Source organism: Phyllobates terribilis, unplaced genomic scaffold (genome assembly GCF_046119375.1).
Source record: "Phyllobates terribilis strain yellow unplaced genomic scaffold, ASM4611937v1 Scaffold_13__5_contigs__length_258822181, whole genome shotgun sequence".
NCBI lineage: Eukaryota > Metazoa > Chordata > Amphibia > Anura > Dendrobatidae > Phyllobates > Phyllobates terribilis.
Window position 1 is genome coordinate 68,238,310 of NW_027362773.1, and position 13,016 is coordinate 68,251,325.

The following is a 13,016-nucleotide window of genomic DNA, read 5'->3' on the forward strand; positions in this document are numbered from 1 at the left end:
GTCATGCAGAGGTTCTATTGGCCCAGATGTCACAGAGAAATCCTAAGATACTGCAAGCCCTGTCCCACCTGCCAGTTAACTGCTACCACCTCTCTCTTCCAAAATCCTCTTATGCCGATATCCATCAAGGCAGTGCAACAGAGGAACCCCATTGAACCTCCTTGTGGGCTGGACAAACCAGAAGGACACACTGAGGATGTTACAGTGGCAGAGACACTGTCACGGGCCCAGAAACAACAATGCCAAAAACTACTTCAGCGGAACCAGGACCTGTTCTTGGAGTTGCCAGGACGTAGGCAGGTGGTTGAACATGAAATCCTGACAGAAAAACATGTGCAGATGCCTACTGGAAAGTCACGCTTCTCCAGCAACCACAGGAAACTAAATGTGATGTGTTGCGCTCGCGCCCGGCATGAATGGCATGAGCGTGATTAGTGATCCCACTGGACCATGAACCAAGGAGTGCCTGGATGGGCGTAACTAAGTATCATCCCGGTCCGACCAAGGTTGCACGGCGGCTCAGTCGACTCTGTTAACCAGGGAGGAACCGAGCAGAGGGACCAGGTGCTACTCCAGGTCAGACCCCGGTCACAGCTGTTGACCCACACCGGGGAATGCAGGAACAGGCAGGTTAGCTGGTATGCAGACAGGTGGGTACTGGCAGGCACGGCTGGTATGAAGGCAGGTGGGTACTGGCAGGCATGGCTGGTATGCAGACAGGCAGATACTGGCAGGTATGAACGCAGGCTGGATAGGGACCAGTACAGACTGGGATACAGGAACAGAGCCGCAGGTGCGGTGGACTAGCAGAGCAAAACCGCAGGAGCGGTAAACAAGCAGAGCGGAGCAAAACCGCAGGTGCGGTGAACAAACAGAGCAGAGCAAAACCGCAGGTGCAGTGAACAAACAGAGCGGAGCAAAACCGCAGGAGCAGTGAACAAGCAGAGTGGAGCAAAACCGCAGGTGCGGTGAACAAGCAGGGCGGAGCAAAACCACAGGAGTGGTTAACAAGCAGAGCGGAGCAAAACCGCAGGTGTGGTGAACAAGCAGAGCAGAGCAAAACCGCAGGAGAGGTGAACAAGCAGAGCAGAGCAAAACCGCAGGTGTGGTGAACAAGCAGAGTGGAGCAAAACCGCAGGTGTGGTGAACAAGCAGAGTGGAGCAAAACCACAGGTGCGGTGAACAAGCAGAGCGGAGCAAAACTGCAGGTGCGGTGAACAAGCAGAGCGGAGCAAAACCGCAGGAGCGGTGAAAAAGCAGAGCGGAACAAAACCGCAGGTGCGGTGCAGCAGAGCGGAGCAAAACCACAGGTGCGGTGAACAAGCAGAGCGGAGCAAAACCGCAGGTGCGGTGAACAAGCAGAGCGGAGCAGAGCAGAAGGTGAAGGCAGACAGGACAGGGCTCTGTTCACATGGAACAGACTGGAAGATAGTGGAAGATAGCTAGAACACAGGAGGTAAATACGGAGGCAGGGAAACAGAATGAGCAGCCCCCAGGGTAGCAGAACAGACAGGTAACAGGCCTGGATATACAGCCCCCAGGGTGGCGGAATAGACTAGATACAGGACAGGATCTGGCAATTCAGTTGCAAAGGACAAACTGAGAGAAAGTGTTGCTCAGGCACCTGCTACTGGGTGGAGGGGGTATAAGTATCCAGTGACTCACAGCAATAGGCTGGGGACGCATTAGGGCTGTGCACACAGTAGCTATAAGAAACAAGCAGAAAGTCGCGCCGATGCCCTAAGCAATCAGACAAGAGACATGGACAGAGCAGGTACTGGAGCAAAGAGTGCAGCATGGACTGACAGGTAAGATTGCGGTCTTGCATGGTGGGAGGTGGTGCACCATGCAAGCATGCCGCCAGGGATGTTACAGTACCCACTCCCTTTATGCCCCCTCTTCCTCCAGCCAGCAAGGATTTTCTGCAAAGAATTTGGAGGCTGATTCTTCTCCTCAAGAAGATTTCCTCTTCTGTCCACTAGAGGGAACAAAGCTGGTCTCGTTATCTTGGTAACCAGGATGCTTCCTTCCATCGGGCCATCCTCAGCAACAGATGAAGTGAAGTGGGCGAGGTACCAGGAATAGGACACAGGAAAGTCTCTCTCCACTTATTAATGTTGGGTAGCACCCCAAAGGATTCACGGGACAACTGGAGATCCTCCACCACGTTGGAGGGGTGCAGAGACTCGGGGGAAGCCACCGCCTTGACGTGCACTTTGCCAAGCTTACTGGATGAAGTGGGCGAAGTACCAGGTACAGGGTGCAGAAAAGTCTCTCTCCATTTGTTATCAGGTAGCACCCCGGAGGATTCAGGAGACAACTGGAAGTCCTCCGCCTGGTTGGAGGGGTGCAGAGACTTGGGGGTAACCATCGCCTTGACGTACACTTTGCCAAGATTACTGGATGAAGTGGGCGAAGTACCAGGTACAGGGTGCAGAAAAGTCTCTCTCCATTTGTTCTCAGATAGCACCCTGGAGGATTCAGGAGGCAACTGGAGGTCCTCCGCCTGGTTGGAGGGGTGCAGAGACTTGGAGGTAGCCATCGCCTTGATGTACTTATTGCCAGATTTGTTAAAGATGGAGGATCCTTGCTTAGGGACCAACTTAAGTCTGGTTTCTGATAGGACACGTCTGCAAGGCTTGGCGGTGCCTAAAGCCAGATCATTGGTACAATCGTCGAGACTGTGTGGGGACAATGCCTCCGCTTCCCTTCCTTCGGAGACTTCAGCACACAGCAAGTCAGCGACTAGCAGATCTGGTGAAGAAGAAGAAGAAACTGCTGACTGTCCTGAAGATATGGGGACTGGACACCCCTTGCACCTCAGCAGTCCCCCAGGAAACACCATGCAGGATCTCCAAATGTAAGCGGGCACTAGATCTCTCGGCTCTGGACGACCTGTGGGTAAACCAAACAGCACCTGAAATGTGAACTTCTTCATGTGTAATGCTCCAAACTGGAGCTTAATTTGTACAGACATATTTTGACTGTTTCTGAGTAGGGCTCGTCCTTCCGCAGACAATGCCCAAACCGGCTTCTGGAGTTGTCGGACGGGAATCAAACACCGACTCTTCAAGCCTTTAAGCCCGAAACTTCCGGTTAATCTGAGGCCATCACTTGCCATGGAGACAGTCATGGTCATCTGTGGAGAGGAAACATTAATGCCAAGGGCAGCCTCTCCTACAGGTCTAATGTCTTGGGATTCTCCAACTTTCGCTGGACAAAGACCGTCAGGGGGTCCCAAACAACCGCAGTGGGACCGCAATCCGATTTTGTGACTGAGTTCTGGCCTCTGCTTTGCCTGAACATAGTCATCCTTCATGGATTCTGTGTGGAGAGCTGCCTCTACAGGCTGGGGAACAGGAGGTCTTTGGGAGGACAGAACCTGGCATGACGGTTTACCTCTATGCCTTGCACGTCTGGACTGCCTCTTGAGGTTGGGAAGGAAAGTATTCTGTGGAGCATTGTCATTCTGTGTGGATTCTGTGTGGGCGGCAGTCTCTTCAGGCGGGAGAACTGGTAGGTTACCTGCACACATTACCCATAGGGGCTGCTCCGCGATACTGGGAAGGGACGCTTTAGCAGAAGCCTCAGGGTTAGGGTCATTGAAGACCATTAGAAAGGCTACCAGGAAGGCCTGCAGGTCAAAGACGATAGGATCCCATGCTTCCCATAGGGGGGTGATCCAATTCAAGGCATCACCCACTAAATAGGACATCATGAATGCTACTTTCACCCGATCAGTGGGAAATTAGTGAGCATAGAATTTGAAATGCAGCATACATTGCTCCACAAACACACGGCTTTGTTTTGGATCCCCATAGTACCGTGGTGGATCCGCAGGAACGAGTGCTGATAGCTCCATTTGGGCTGGTGCGTAAATCGCCTGGACCTCAGCTTGAGAAAAATGTTTTTCTTGGTGCACTTATTCGCCAGACAAGGATTCAAATGTCTGAGAGCGAAGGGCCGTGGGGCTCAACGGGAACCATGGCCTGAGCAAACTGTTGCGCTCCATGAATAAGGTTTAGCCGAAACGCGTTGGAATGTGCTGTACCTAAGAGCCGCTATATTGCTCATTCTGTAACTCATCCTTGGCTTTTACAATTTGAAATTAAAAGTGAAGTTTTAACAAGATATATACAACCCTGGTCCTGCTGGAGACATCTTTGCTTGCTTTCTCAAAACCGCAGGAGCGGTGTACAAGCAGAGCAGAGCAAAACCGCAGGAGCGGTAAACAATCAGAGCGGAGCAAAGCCGCAGGTGCGGTGAACAAGCAGAGTGGAGCAAAACCGCAGGAGCGGTGAACAAGCAGAGCGGAGCAAAACCGCAGGTGCGGTGAACAAGCAGAGCGGAGCAAAACCGCAGGTGCGGTGAACAGGCAGAGCAGAGCAAAACCGCAGGAGCGGTGAACAAGCAGAGCGGAGCAAAACCGCAGGTGCGGTGAACAAGCAGAGCGGAGCAAAACCGCAGGAGCTGTGAACAAGCAGAGTGGAGCAAAACCGCAGGAGCTGAACAGAGCAGAAGGTGAAGGCAGACAGGACAGGGCTCTGTTCACATGGAACAGACTGGAAGATACAGGAAGATAGCTAGAACACAGGAGGTAAATACGGAGGCAGGGAAACAGAACGAGCAGAACCAGATACACACAAGGTACTTACAATGAAGTAGCGAGTAGACACAAAACTCACAAACAGAAGTACAGAGACAACGAGTTGGAGTTAGGTGCAGGTTCAGACACTGCAGGAAAAGGTACAAACATGGAAACAAACAAGAAACAGGCTGGGACACTGTTCAGACAGGAACTGAAACAGAAACAAGATACAGAAACGAGCCTGGGAACTCAGCCCCCAGGGTGGCGGAAACAGACAGGTAACAGGCCTGGGTATACAGCCCCCAGGGTGGCAGAACAGACAGGTAACAGGCCTGGGTATACAGCCCCCAGGGTGGCGGAACAGACTAGATACAGGACAGGATCTGGCAATTCAGTTGCAAAGGACAAACTGAGAGAAAGTGTTGTTCAGGCACCTCCTACTGGGTGGAGGGGGTATAAGTATCCAGTGACTCACAGCAATAGGCTGGGGACACATTAAGACTGTGCACACAGTAGCTATAAGAAACAATCAGAAAGCCGCGCCGACGCCCTAAGCAATCAGACAAGAGACATCGACAGAGCAGGTACTGGAGCAAAGAGTGCAGCATGGACTAACAGGTAAGATTGCGGTCTTGCATGGTGGGAGGTGATGCACCATGCAAGCACGCCGCCAGGGATGTTACATGATGTCTAAATGTGACGGGTATCCAATGCCCGGCATTGATAATCTCGTAGAGAAGCTAAGGTCAGCCAGATACATCACCACCCTGGACCTAACGAAAAGTTACTCTCAAATCCTTCTCACTCAGAGTGCAAAGTAGAAGATGGCCTCTTCTACACCTGACGGTTCCTTCCAGTATACCAGAATTCCGTTCAGGCTGCAAGGAGCCCAGCTACATCTGGAGGGCCATGGATCGGACCTTAGCCCCTCACAAAAATGAACCATCAGGAACAAGAAGGGAAAATACCTGGGCTACATCGTTGGAAGAAACAAAGTAAAGCTGCAAGTGAATAAAGTGGAGGCAGTCCAAAATTGTCCAAAACTGATCTATAAGGAACAGGTTCGGGAATTTCTGGGAATGGTGAGATACTATGAGGGGTGTATCCTGAATTTCCCCATGATATGCTAATATTTCATATATGTAAATACATCCTAGTAACATCGAGAGATAAGGTATCCCATAGGGCAAGTGCACACCAGGGGGATAAATGGTACGTATAAAGTGATAGTACCAAACCGTAAAGCTCTCAAACTGTTATATTGAAAGAATGGGGCTTACCCATGGCACAGATGTGTGTCCGACTGCAATCGTCGCCCCGACGCGCGTTTTGCGTGGTGGGCTTCCTCGGGGGGGGTGGTGTGGTGTGTATGTGTTTTTGCATCCTTATATATCACCATCTCTAGTGCAATTGGAGCGTTCTTACGCCGGTATCGGCGCACGTGCAGTGGATCCCCAGTCGCCCACATGTCACTTCCGGCAATCGCGATGACGGCGCGGGTCAAGGAAAAGTTTCCTGTGACATCAGCACCTGCGTCGCATCGTAGGGATGCCTTCGGTGACAGCAGCAGCATGGAGACTCAGTGCGCGCGCGCACACCCAAGCAGCGATCTTGTTTATGGGAAAAACTGAGGGCAGACTCAAACAAATCTTATTCCCCACTGCAGTGCTATTTAAAAGACGCACGTAAGTATTTAAATTGGGGGATAAAAAAGAAAGCAGGAAAAGGGGAGGGAGAGAAAGGGGGGAAGAAGGGAAGGGAAAGAGGGAGAAAAGAAAAAGGGAAGAGGGAAGAAAAAAGAAAAAGAAAAAAGAGGGAAGAAAAAATTATATATACAGTTATATGAAAAAGTTTGGGCACCCCTATTAATCTTAAGCTTAATGTTTTATAAAAATTAGTGTTTTTGCAACAGCTATTTCAGTTTGATATATGTAATAACTGTTGGACACAGTAATGTTTCTGCCTTGAAATGAGGTTTATTGTGCTAACAGAAAATGTGCAATCTGCATTCAAACAAAATTTGACAGGTGCATAAGTATGGGCATCCTTATCATTTTCTTGTTTTAAATACTCCTACCTACTTTTTACTGACTTACTAAAGCACTTTTTTTGGTTTTGTAACCTCATTGAGCTTTGAACTTCAGAGCCAGGTGTATGCAATCATGAGAAAAGCTACTTAAAGTGGCCACTTGCAAGTTGTTCTCTTGTTTGAATCTCCTCTGAAGAGTGGCATCATGGGCTCCTCAAAACAATTGTCAAATGAGCTGAAAACAAAGATTATTCAACATAGTTGTTCAGGGGAAGGATACAAAAAGCTGTCTCAGAGATTTAACCTGTCAGTTTCCACTGTGAGGAACATAGTAAGGAAATGGAAGAACACAGGGACAGTTCTTGTTAAGGCCAGAAGTGGCAGGCCAAGAAAAACATCAGAAAGGCAGAGAAGAAGAATGGTGAGATCAGTCAAGGACAATCCTCAGACCTCCTCCAGAGAGCTGCAGCATCAACTTGCTGCAGATGGTGTCACTGTGCATCCGTCAACTATACAACGCACTTTGCACAAGGAGAAGCTGTATGGGAGAGTGATGCGAAAGAAGCCGTTTCGGCAAGCACGCCACAAACAGAGTCGACTGAGGTATGCAAAAGCACATTTGGAGAAGCCAATTTCTTTTTGGAAGAAGGTCCTGTGGACTGATGAAACCAAGATTGAGTTGTTTGGTGATACAAAAAGGCGTTATGCATGGCGTCAAAAAAACACAGCATTCCAAGAAAAACACTTGCTACCCACAGTAAAATTTGGTGGAGGTTCCATCATGCTTTGGGGCTGTGTGGCCAATGCCGGCACCGGGAATCTTGTTAAAGTTGAGGGATGCATGGATTCCACTCAGTATCAGCAGATTCTTGACAATAATGTTCAAGAATCAGTGATAAAGTTGAAGTTACGCAGGGGATGGATCTTTCAGCAAGACAATGATCCAAAACACCGCTCCAAATCTACTCAGGCATTCATGCAGAGGAACAATTACAATGTTCTGGAATGGCCATCCCAGTCCCCAGACCTGAATATCATTGAACATCTGTGGGATCATTTGAAGAGGGCTGTCCATGCTCGGCGACCATCAAACTTAACTGAACTGGAATTGTTTTGTAAAGAGGAATAGTCAAAAATACCTTCATCCATGATCCAGGAACTCATTAAAAGCTACAGGAAGCGACTAGAGGCAGTTATTTTTGCAAAAGGAGGATCTACTAAATATTAATGTCACTTTTCTGGTGAGGTACCCATACTTATGCACCTGTCAATTTTTGTTTGAATGCAGATTGCACATTTTCTGTTAGTACAATAAACCTCATTTCAAGGCAGAAACATTACTGCGTCCAATAGTTATTACATATATCAAACTGAAATAGCTGTTGCAAAAACACCAATTTTTATAAAACAATAAGCTTAAGATTAATAGGGGTGCCCAAACTTTTTCATATAACTGTATATATATATATATATATATATCTCAACATGGGAGAAGGAACAGATAATAACAATCCTACATAAGTATTTAACCACATATATTGTAGATTAAGAAAATATATATAGATAAATATAATATATGTTCATCGCTGTTCCCGAATGAGGGTTTGAATCCACCACCATCTGTGTTCCATTCTTCCCAAGAGGGTCACGTAGTAAGATATATATAGGGTCTGTCCCGTCCCAAAAAAAGGAAAAAGGAAACGGAAACATCAGGAATAACATCATATCCAACTGTGAAATAAAAAATGATTAATTAAAACACCATTAAAAAACAACATACATTTAAAATAAACTGGTGAGAGAGAGGATATCCTGGATCACATATCATTACAAAAACGGTGAGAAGGACAATTTTTCATTCAACCCAGAAGGGGACATGGTACCCAGTGAAAAGATCCAACGGCATTCACGTTGGGCCAGAATTTTCTTTTTGTCACCTCCCCTAATGCCACATTGTATCCTGTCAATTCCTTTAAATTTGATTTCATCTGGATTGCAATTGTGATGAAATCTAAAATGTTGTGAAATGGTTTTCAGGGTGGAAACATCTTCCACCCCACTAGCAGATCTAATATCTCTTATGTGTTCCCTCACCCTTATGCGGAACAATACATATATGTATATTTATATATACCTCGGTACGGTCACTGCCAACTCCACAATAACAACAAGAACTACAAGCTGCCACTATCAATTGTTTATACTGACCAATTGGACACCCATTACAGGTAGCATATATCTTCAGGGGTGCAATTTACAGAGCAAGAAGAACTATTAAATTTTATATATTTAAATATACAAACATGATACAAAATGGAAACAAAATAATACTGTATATACAATTACATAAAATAAAAAGGAATAACAGAACAAAATGACTAACCCTGATGTTGCAGGAATGGCTCTTATCTTTATGGAGAGAAGCACTCCAATTGGGAAAATGGAACACTCTCACAGCAAACTACTTTTTCCAGAATGACAAAGACAGACACCCAAACTCTCATTTTTATTAGCTCAAGGGTATGCTCACCTTGGTGAGCTTATGTGGGGGCTGGTTGTGGAATGTGCTATGTTTTTTAGAATTTTATGAGATCCGCAACTTACTGGATATCATCACCCCTGGAGGTCCCAGGTGGTAGATATTGTCACCATGTTTCTTATTGTACCCGGTTTATAGAGTTGAAACATGGCATGCATAGCACCATCGATCGGATGAATATTAAGTTGGAGGGGTTCTGCCGGCCTTATGGTGATGTGAGTGAATGTGTTATGTTCATCGCTACGATGCCGAAAATATATCTCCCATTGCTATCGGATCAATGCAAACCCCAATATTCATCACTGACAACTGGCTCCAAAAAGTCTGGGGACCAGTACTTTGATCACAGGAAGCTCTAGCCTGGGAAGCATACTTCTGCATAAACAAATTTCAGCCTTGGTGTCTTTTTCCCAGAGAAAATCTCCTGTTGTAAATACCTAGTCACTGCAGGAGGCTCCTATTTCAAATGAGGTTCACATGTCAGCTCTCTCTCTCAATTCCCCAGTTATAATCAGTTTCTCTTACCCAGCTATAATTAATCCCATATGAACAATGTGAGTGTGATATGCCCCTCTCCAGAGATGTCTGTATGGATTTTTAATTTTTCTCTATGACAATCAGTAAATTACATAATGAGAAAAAAACTGAAGAGTCAGAATTGCGACTTTTAGCCACCACGACATTGCAATAAAATGCAATAAGAAGTGATCAAAGCATCATATCTACCCACAAAATGGTATAATTAAAAATGTCCAATCAAAGTGTAAAAAATAAGCCCTCACACAGCCCAATATCCTGAAAATTGAAAATGTTACGAGTCTAGAGAAATTTTAAAAAAAAAGTCACCACTTAAATAAAAAAAACTATACATGTTTGGTATCTGCCTAATCATACTGACCTTGCATACTGAACATAGTAAACAACCTTACCCCTGATTTCCAGTACATCACTTCATAAAATGAATGGTGTCATTCAAAAGTAGAACTCATCCTGTAAAAAATAAGCCATGTTACGGCTATGTGGACGGAAAAATAAAAAAAATTATGACTCTTAGAAGAAAGGCAGGAAAAAACAAAAAAAAAGGGAAATAACCTGGTCATGAAGGGGTTAATGAACAAGACAACTATTGTATGGATGTGTTAAAGAATAATGCATTTTATTCTTTATCTCAAATAGCTGTGCATGAAGTTTTTCTTACACAGACTGTATTTATTGTAATAGTTCACATTTCTCTCAATATGTAAAATATAGTAATACCATCAAAGGAGTTACAGGAAATGCGCACAATGTACAGTAAATTCCATTTCTCATGGGACCCTTATCAAAATCTTGATAAACTGTCCCTATAAGAATGAAACATTCCCTGATAAAATATCAGTTTCACATAAACAACATATGGCTGTTTCCTGTGGTTGTGTATTATCATACTCTCACATATTGCTTGTATAATGAACACAATTACAGCAAAATCAATAGATGTACACTGCGTTTCAAATTATTATGAAAATTGGATTTAAGTGTCAAAGATATAATTTTTTGTTTTTCAAATAAACTGATTTGGTTGCACACTCTAAGCGTATGCAATCCTCTTAATCGTCTGCTGTCAAATCAGATATGGAAATGTGTGCATACTCAAAGAATAATGTCACTTGAGTCAAGGTGAATGAAATGCAGAAGTCTTCTAATTTATTAAGGAAGTACATAAACTTATATAGCCAGTCTCTTGGAGTATTTCCAAGGGTGCGTATCTTTGATATAATTGGTCAAGCTGCAATTATTGCCTTTATGATCATTAGCAGAATACAAAAGAGGTTCCCTAAAAAGTCACATAGCATATGTGTGGTGCAGAAAGCCAGTGCCATTTTGAATATCTCCATTGAATATTGATATCCATAACAAAACTAATGGATGGTATTGTGTTTTAGCTCTTTGAATCACTGAAATCAATCTCAAACACATGTGATAATTAGTTTACTAATTGAGCAAAATTAAAGGAAAACTACTGTAGGTGGATTTTTTCTACAGCTAAAACCCTAAAACCTGATCTCTTGGCAGTTAAAAAGCTGCAGACAAAAATCATGTTTTGCTGTTCATTTAGCTGAATTTTTCAGGATCCCAAAGTTCAGTTTTGATTTCATAAAACAAGCATGAACAATGCAAGGTGTTAGGCCACCAGTGCAAGACATATGTAAAACCATAAAACCATTTTGGAAAAAAAAGGCAATTTGAGCAAATTATTTAGTGGAGAAAGATTTTTATGTCTCAAAAAATAGGGACTATTCTTAACAAAAAAGTTCATGAGTTAATGAAAAAACATACAATTACAATGCAGTGCATTGAGTTTGTCGGACATTATTTACTTTCACACATTGGTCAGGCATTGAATTGGTCGGTGATATAACAAAAAATAGCCATGGATAAAACAAGCCTAATGGGTGAAAAACTATACATAGTGTAACAGTGAGGCACCCGGAGCACCAGCTGCTAAGTTAACAGTTAAATAAATGGAGAACAGAGCAGCAAACTTGGTGAAAGCACATAGAAACATTCTATTGAAAAATATCACAACAATTAATCTCGTATGGATGGACAAGAGGGGAGATACCAGACATGTATGAGTATGCCAGATTGGTAGTAAAATCACAGAATATCATATCAAATACAGTACATAAATAACAATTCAATATGTGCATGTATCGAAACTCAATATTGCAATATGCCAGGTGGCTTCAAAATAATTATTGCACTGTGCCCTAAAGCCTCATGGTCCCAGTTATCACTAATATAAATGTAGTCTGAGTACAAGATATAAGAACAGTGGCATACTAGTGAGTGCTGGAACTGAGCCAGGGAAAAGGGGAAACAGAGGCACATATGTCTCAAGGTTCAATATGCTAGAATTAGCCTTCAGTGCTTGTCGCAAAATACCCCCAAAAACGATATATTTAACCATTTAACCATTTATTTGAGTTGATCGGGTATTGTTCAATTTCCCACATTGGTCAGGTATTATTTACTTTAACACAGATCACGTATTTAATTAAACTGTACTAATATGATCAACCATGCTCATGTGAGGACACCAAGACACTTTGGTTTAAACTTGGGAAAATCAGAAAAATTGATGGGTTTCACATACTGCTATACCTGCTTTTGTTCACAAAAAAGGCTGCAAAAACTGATGGGAACATTTTTTGTTGCGGTTTTGCACTTACTCATTGCTTTCTATCGGTGAAAGAAAGCTGAAAGAATTGACATGCTGCAGTTTTCAAAAAAGCTAGTTTTCCAATTCAGTCAGGAAAATAAAACAAGCATGTGCATGAGATTTCTGAAATTTTATAGCTTTTGCTGGTACTGTAAAAAGAAGCTTTTAATTTGCATTACAAAAGAAGCAAAAACGCAACTAGTGAACAAAGCCTAAGAAGGACGTTCCACATTATTAAGCAGACCATAGGATCAAGCAGTATGGGAAAGAAAAGGGATTTCTCTGCTCCCGAAAAGAGTCAAATAGTGCCACAGATTGAACAAGGTATGAAAACAAGATATTTCATGAAAACTTAAGCTTCATCATCGTACTGTGTAGAGATTTGTGGCTGTACAGAAAACAGGTGGGTTATCGCAGTTAAAGGCATAATGAGGAAGGTATATACCAGACAATGTCAGCGAATTAAAGGGAATCTGCCAGCAGGTTTTTGCTATGTAATCTGAAGACAGCAGGAGATAGAGGCTGAAACACAGAACTCAGGGATGTGTGACTTGTCAAAGTACATGCTGTTGTTTACTAACTGTGAAGGATTTATCACTAAGAGATTAACAAAACATCTCAGTGTCTATGAATCAGCACTGGTGTCACTGTCCCT